The 8,236-nt window shown below is 43.4% G+C and overlaps 1 long non-coding RNA gene across 1 annotated transcript; it reads right to left on the bottom strand.

The window, feature by feature from the left end:
• Positions 1-586: 586 nt before the first annotated feature.
• On the bottom strand, positions 587-4,183 carry LOC109551360 (uncharacterized). The gene is made up of 2 exons (XR_002178132.3): positions 3,526-4,183; positions 587-1,109 (listed from the first exon to the last, which is right to left on the bottom strand). It is a non-coding gene; the product is annotated as an uncharacterized lncRNA (long non-coding RNA).
• Between the last annotated feature and the right edge of the window lie 4,053 nt (positions 4,184-8,236).

Below are 8,236 nucleotides of genomic sequence, written 5' to 3'. Positions count from 1 at the left end.
GGTGGCCTCTCCCACCCCCCTCCCTGGGGCCTCCTGCACCATAGCTGTGCCATGGTATAGGGAGTCAGACCAGGAGTGGCCACCATGCTCCCCACTGTCCTTGGATGGTGGGGACAGGAAGGAAGGAACCCCCCCCGTGCCCACACAGCAAGTGCTCTCCCCTGCCACTAACCTCCAGCCCAGTGTACCAAGGCACCAGACCCTCCCACCCCTCACTTCCCACACCCATCCAGTGCCTGATCTCTTGCCTCCAAGAATAGAAATTTCCCCCAGCCCACTTCCAGAGGGACATGTCCTGAGTGCATAAGGCCAGTGGTGTCCTAATCATCGGTTTTGCTTCACCTCTGGCCTTTGACATCCTTCCCCAACATCTCAGGTGCTCACACCCACCTGTGTTTTGCAAACAAGGAACCTTGACAGTTATGACAGTGGAATATGGTGGCTGAGAGGGGAGGCAGTGAGGAGCTCATTTGACACCTGGATGCCCCTGACACTGAGTCTCTGTCTTAACACAGAGTGCTCTGGGGCCTCAGCCACATGGCTGGCAGGGTATATTAGTCAGGGTTCTCCAGAGAGATGCAGCCGATAGGATGTGTGTACACACACAGAAAGAGATTTATTATAAGGAATTGGCTCATGTAGTCATGAAGGCTGGCAATTCTGAATCTGCAGTGTGGGTGGGCCAGCAGGCTGAAGACCTGGGAGAGCCGATGACGCAGATGAAGTCCACAGGCTGTCTGCTGGAGAATTCCCCCTTGCTCAGGAAAGCATCTCCTTTTGTGCTAGTCAGGCCTTCAACTGATTAGACAAGACCCACCCATAGTATGGAGGGCAATCTGCTTTACCCAAAATTCCCCTATTTAAATGTTAATCTCATGTAAAACACACTTCAAGTCAACACATAAAATTAATAATTACCCAAGGAAGCAAGATCACACAGGAAATTGACCTACCTAAGTTCCCACGGCAAATTAGTGCAGGGCTGGGTCTTGATTCCAGTTGTCCTGACCCCTGGTCTTGCTTCTCACCACTGTGGCTCATGGCAGAGGGTAAAGGGCAGGGACAGGCTCACAGCTCAAGCCGACAAGAGGCAACCTTTTCTGCCACAGCTTCCAGCCCAGAGAAAAGACATGTTTCACAAAGGAGTAATCAGTTTTGCAGCATGATAGTTAAGGAAAAGCATGGACTTAATTTGGATAAGAACCTGGTTCGACCCTTGCCCCAACTATTTGTCTTCTCAGAAACCTTGGCAAATTTCTTAATCTTTTCATACTTCCATTTCTTCATAGGATAAATGAAGACTCCAGCAGGCATTCAACAAGTACTTATCAAACACCACCTCTATGCCAAGTTCTGAGCCAGGCACGGGCATTCACAGTGAAAATGCAGGTCACTCCTGTCTTCATAGAGCTTACAGTTGAGAAGAGAAGGAAGACATGAATGATAGAATCATTGCACAAATTAGAAAATTACAAGTTGTGATAAACGCGATGTGGACAAAATTAACAAACAAATAAACACCAGCCACGGCAACTCCAAGGGGCTCGACTACAGGATAATAGGGTGGGGCGGCTACTTTAGACTGGGTGGCCAGGAGAGCTTTCTTAAGGAAGTGGCACTAAGCTGAGAGCTAAAGGATCAGAAGCAGCCAGCCATGCAGACGTTAAGAAAAAGGGTTTTGACAAAGGGAAAAAGCAAAGGGACAGCAAGTCCAAGGATTCCAAGGCAGGACTGGGCTGTCACAGGCCAATGTGGTTACAGAGTGGGGAGTCAGGAAAGTGGAGTTCAGCCTTGCCTCTGCATCCTTCCAAGTGTGTGTCTGGGCACTTGTCACCCATGGGAGCCTCAGTTTCCTCAACTATAAAACAGAAACCATAACACAGGACTGTGGAGAGGATCCAAAGAGAGAATGTCTGTCCTGTGCCTGTCTCAGCAAAGACTGGGTGCCCAAGAGCCAGAATCTCAGCCCTGGAAGGACCCTGAACATCAAACCAGCTCCACGTAACAGAGGAGGGAAATGTTTATCCCTTTTCTCTATTTCTCTGTCTCTTTCTGTCTCTGACCTCAAGCTCCACTTTTCTCTACAGTCTGCTTTATCCTCCTCTTTCAGACTGGCTTCGCCCACTGTATGTCTTCTGCCACAGCCCCCACCTAATAATTCGAATAAGTTAGGTTGTCAAGACACTGACTCCCGCCCCAACTGGACGTGAACTTTCAACTCAAATGCCTGGCACCACCAAAACCTGCGTCTACATCTCTAAGTTAAATTTGTCAGAGAGGACACAACTGGTCATCTTATCTGCAACCAAGGAGCAAGCCTTAGCAGGTGCTCCCTGATCCGATCAATATGGCAGCAGGAAAAACAGACATGGGAACCTTGGGCAGCCAGTGCGGGGAGATTCTCCAGTGACAGCTTGCAGGCAGCCAGCAAGTGCAGCCAGGCTACAACTTGAGCTAAGGGAGCCCCAGGGCTTTGGCTCCAAGAAAACCATTCCAGTCCAACTATGTGCCATACCTCCCAGGGCCTCCCACCTCGTCATGCCAACCTGACCAGATGCCAGTAAAGCACAAGGATCCTCCCTCTTTTCAGTGTCAACCTCTTCACAAGAGTAACACCTAAACCAGACCCTGCAGCCTTGATAGCTTTTAACCACCCACTCCCCATGGTTCTGTGGAAACTGCAGCCCTCCACCTGTGGGAACCTCCCTCCCTCCGTCTGTGGGAACCTCCTCCCTCTGTCTGTGGGAACCTCCTTCCCTCTGTCTGTGGGAACCTCCTCCCTCCATCCCTGGGAACCTCCTCCCTCTGTCTGTGGGAACCTCCTCCCTCCACCCTTGGGAACCTCCTCCCTCTGTCTGTGGAAACCTTCCACTCCGGCCCCCCAGTAGCCCCTCCTTGCTGCAGCCTCTGAGGAAAGCGTTCATCTCTCCAGCCGCCTCCTTTACACAGCTCAATTGAGAGGATTATGGACTCCTCACTAAGTGCTTCACATTAAAGATTCATAGAGGCACAGTATATATCTAATAAGGCAGGTTGTACAACACAGAATCCAACGCAACGCAAAGCACATCGCTGAGAACTGGAGCCAAAGTGCCTCTGGTTGCTGAGGGCATCACTGCCGGTGCAACGGGATGTGGTGGTTTCAGGAGCCTCCTCTCCTCACCCCCCCACCTCTCCCCAGCTAACCCTCTTGACTCAGGGGCCACCCTGAAAGTTCCCTCATGCTGTGCACAAGAAGATACATACTCACATACATGCCCTCTCACACACGTGTGCATGCACACTGACTCACATGCATACACAGAATTACATATCCACACATGCATGCACAAGTGCTCATGCAATCACATGCATACAGTCACACGCATGCACATTTATATACACACACTCACATACATGCTCAAGCACATGCGTGTACACCCACATTCACACACTTGTACACACACTTCATAAGAGTGCACTCAGCCACACACACCAAACCAACAAGAACAATGATAGCAATGACACCACTGACTGAGAGCTTACCACGTGGCAGTCCCTCTAGATGTCTCATTTATGCTCCTGTTAAAGGGTCCTTATATCCATTTGACGTTAAGAAAAATGATCCAGAAAGACCTTGGCCAGGTTGCTTGTCCAAGGTCACACAGCCAATAGTGGCAGAAGTGGCATTTGAGCCTAGATGCATCCATGCTGTAAACCACTGAAACACTGCCTCTTAGCAGAGAGACCATCATGCAGAGCCTCCTCAGATCCTTTCTGGAAGTGCAGAAGGGCATGGGGGAAGGGACAAATCAATCCGCATTTAGATATCCACAGAGTCCCAGAGACACCTCACCTGTGGATTCACACACTTGACAGATCCTGCTTCAGGTAGCTCTACCCACTTGCACAGATGCAAGAACTCACACACACACACACACACACACACACACACATCCACGCGCACAGGCAGGGTGAAAACCTTCCACATTTTCCAGGGCTGAGAGGTTTCCTGGAATAAAACCCGGATGGCCCCAGGCAAACCTGAATGAGTCGGTTAGCCTACACGGGCACACACAGGGACACTCCTGGGTACCACACCCACACCCCCAAGTGCTCACACTCATAAAGTTCAGGGTCTGGTGGGTGGAGCAGGGTTTGAGGTTGGGGAAGGGAAGAGGGTCCTTAAGACTCTACCTTCAACATTTCAGGCCTGCAATGAGTTTATCTACTTGGTTCATCTGCTCAGTCCCCCTCCTCGCCTTCCCCAGCCTGTCTTGCCTTCTCCCAAGGATCCAAGGAAGCTCCGTATGAATCAGGGCCACAGGGCCCACACCCTTCAAGAAAGCAGGAGCCTTCAGTGCCAGATTCACTCATAGCTGAGAGCAAGACACAGGATGAAACTCCCAGACCCCTGCCTGGTCCTAGAAAGATGTGCTTCTGCCCATCACACCCACACAGACACACACACACCCCACATACTTCTCCCATAGAATTCAGTCAATGTGTGAACCCCACTCTCTGTCCCTCCTCACCCCAGGAATCACAGATAGAGAAAAGGGAGGGAACCCTCACTCTCCAGGACCTCCATGGAGCTTGGTCAATGTGGACTTCATTCCTGGCACAGTCCCCTGTTGGCAGCATGACAGGGAAATTTATTTCAGCTCCCAAAGCCATCTTCATCCCAGGAAATGTCAACCCAAGCTTTGATATCTTTTACCGTGGCAGCTCACATCCAACAAATCTGGAATTTTATCTCTGCTCAAATAACCACATTCCCCACTAAAAGCCTGGTCCAAACCACCATCATCTCTCGCCTGGACTACTGCAGTGGCCTCCTAATAGGTTTCTTTGATGGTTGTCACCTATAGTCTCTTCCCAAACAAGCAGCCAGAGTTCCTATGCTTAATGGCTTTACTAACATATAATTGGCGTACAATAAACTGCATATATTCATATTTAAAACGTACAATTTGGTAAGTTTTGATATCTGTATACACCTGTGAAAGCATCACCTCAATCAAATGAACATATCCATCACCCCAAAACATTTCTTTATGCCCCTTTATAATCCTTCCTCTTGCCTCTTTCTGCATCTCTTCTGCTTCTATCACTAGGCAACCACAGATCTACTTTCCTTTCTATAGGCTAGTTTGCATTTTTTAGAATTTTATGTAAATGGAATTATACTGTGTGACTCTTTTGGGGTCTGGCTTCTTTAACTCCTAAATATTTTGAGATTCATTTTTGTTGTTATACATAACAATAGTTCATTCCTTTTTATTGCTGAGCAGTATTCCACATATGGCTATACCATGATTTGTTATTCATTCACCTGTTGATGAACACTTGAATTGCTTCTGGTTTGAGACTTCTATGAATAAAGCAGCTATGAATATTTCTGTTCAAGTCTTGGTTAAATACCTAGGAATAGAATATCTAGATCATATGGTAGGTGTTTGTTTAATTTTTTAAGAAACTGCCAAACAGTGATTTAAAGTGGACGCACCATTTTCACTAACACAGGCAATGTATGAGAGTTCCAGTTGCTCTGCGTCCCTACCAACACTCATGTTATCAGTCTTTTTAATTTTAAACACTCTCATTGGTATGTAGCTGTATCCTCTTATGGTTTTAAATTGCAGTTTTCCTTATGACTGATGATGTTGAGCACCTTTTCATGTGCTTATTTGCCATCCATGTATCTTCCTTGGTGAAATCTCTATTCAAGCCTTTTGCTCATTTTTTGTTGGGTGTTCGTGTTCTTAATGTAAAGCTTAGAGAGTTCTTTATATATCCTGCATGCAAGTCCTTTAGCATTTACATGGTTTGCAAAGCTTTTATCTTCATTTGTGGCTTGTCTTTTCATTCCCTTGACAGTGTCTTTTGAAGATTAGATGTTTTTAATTTTGAGGAAGTGCCATGTATCCATTTGCTCTTCTACGGACCATGCTTTTGGTGTCTTATCTAAGAAATCTTTGCCTAACTCATAGTCACAAAGATTTTCTCCTCTTTCCCTCTAGAAGTTTTAGTGTTTCACGTTTTATATTTAGATACATAATCTACTTTGATAAAAATTTTGTGTATGATAGAGATATGGATCAAGGTTTATAACTTTTGCATATGGATATGCCTTATCACCATTTGTTTAAAAGACTATCCTTTCTCCATTGAATTACCTACACCTTTGTCAAACATCACTTGTCCATATATGTACGTGTGTGTACTTCTGGACTCTCACATTGTGTTACCTTTATGTATTTATCTATCTTGGTGTCAGGACTTACTAGTTTGATTACTATAGCACTATCATAAATCTTGAAATCAGGTAGTTGTAAGTCCTCAAATTTTGTTCTTCTTTTTCAAAGTTATTTTGGCTATACTATATCCTTAGCATTTCCATGTAAATTTTAGAGTCATTATGTCCATTTTGATCAGAATTGTGTTAAGTCTATAGATTAATTTGGGGGAAATTGACTTTTTAATAATATTGAGCCTTCTGACCCATGAACAAGTTATATCACTCCTTTTATTTAGATTTTATTTCTCTGAGCAATATTTTGTAGTTCAATATATAGATCCTCCACATATTTTATCAGATTTATCCATAAATATTTCATATTTTCAGGCTTTTGTAGATGATACTGTTTTTCAATTTACAATTATTCATTGCTAATATATACATATACAATTGACTTTTAGATATTGATCTTGTATCCTGAAAACTTACTAAATGCACGTGTTAGTTCTAATAGTTTTTAGATTTCATGATGTTTTCTATATAAACAACATGTCATCTGTGAATAAAGACCATTTTACACCTTCCTTTCCAATTCAGATGCCTTATATTCCTTCTTGCCTAATTGCACTGGCCAGAACCCTCAGTACAATGTTAAGTGGTGAGAGCAGGTATCTTGAGGAAAATATACAAGTCCTTCAATTTTCTGGAAAAGTTTGTGTAGAATTGGCATTATTTCTTCTTTAAATGCTCAATAAAATTTACCAGTGAAGCCATCTGGGCCTGGAGTTTTCTTTATGGAAAAGTTTTTAAATACAAATTCAATTTCTTTAATAAATATAGGGCTATTCAGGTTTCAGCGTTCTCCTATTTGTTTTTCTGTTTTCTATTTAATTCATGCCCACTCTGAACTTTATTATTTCCTTTCATCTGCTTACTTTGGGTTAAATTTGCTCTTTCTTTTCTAGATTCTTAAGGTGGAAACTGAGGTCATTGATTTGAGTTGTTTCTTCTTTCCTAATATACATTTTTAGTACTGTAAATGTCCCCCCCAAATACAGCTTTAACCGCGTTGCTTAAGTTTCTATGGGTTGTGTTGTGTTTTCATTTTCGTTTTGTTAAAAATATTTTCTTACTTCAGTCTTCAATCCATGGTTTAAGAAGTACAGTATTTACTATAAATATTTGGGGATTTTGCAAAGATCTTTCTGTTAGAGATTTCTAATTAATTCCATTGTGGTCAGAGACAATATTATGTATGACTTGAATTCTTTTAAATTTATTGAGATTTTTAGATGAGTTTAATGGCTCAAAATATAGTCTATCTTGGTAAATATTCCATGTGTACTTGAAAAGAATGTGATTTCTGCTATTATTGGATAGAGTGTTCTATAAATAAATGTCAATTAGTTCAAATTGGTTGATAATGTTTAGAATGGTAGCATCTGAAAATAGCAAGATCCTGAGTCCCTGAGTCATACTTCAAAGAAAGCTGCTTAGGAAATACACAGACCAGGAACTCCATCACTGGACTTTGCATAAATCAGAAATAAACCTTTATTACATTACGTTGAGATCTGGGGTTTTACTTATCATTGAGGTACAGCCTAGACTACTGTCATATAGGGCCTCACTCATGAAAGGCATTATTCTAGTACCTCCCTTCCTCCAGTGAAAGATGCAATGAAACATGGAAGGGGAGAAAAATGTCTTTCCCCATTGGAATCCTATAAAATTAGCAGTGGTCAAATTACCTTATTTAAGCATCTATCCACTCATCTCACACAATCTTGTCTTTCACTGTCATGTTTATACAAAATATATTTTCTCAATAATTTGCTTATGATAATGACAGTATGTTGGATTCAACACTTGGCCCAGGGAGAAGTTTGTGAAGGGACATACTGATACCTTGAATCCTTCAGGGGAGACATTAATATGTGAGCTGTCCCCTTTTCGTTTCCTCTTTGAGTTTGTCTCAAAAAGGGCTTCTACTATGGCCCCATTTGTCATATGGTT

The sequence above is a fragment of the Tursiops truncatus genome, chromosome 15, assembly GCF_011762595.2.
Source record: "Tursiops truncatus isolate mTurTru1 chromosome 15, mTurTru1.mat.Y, whole genome shotgun sequence".
Lineage (NCBI taxonomy): Eukaryota > Metazoa > Chordata > Mammalia > Artiodactyla > Delphinidae > Tursiops > Tursiops truncatus.
This window is presented reverse-complemented; position numbering and strand designations above follow the sequence as displayed.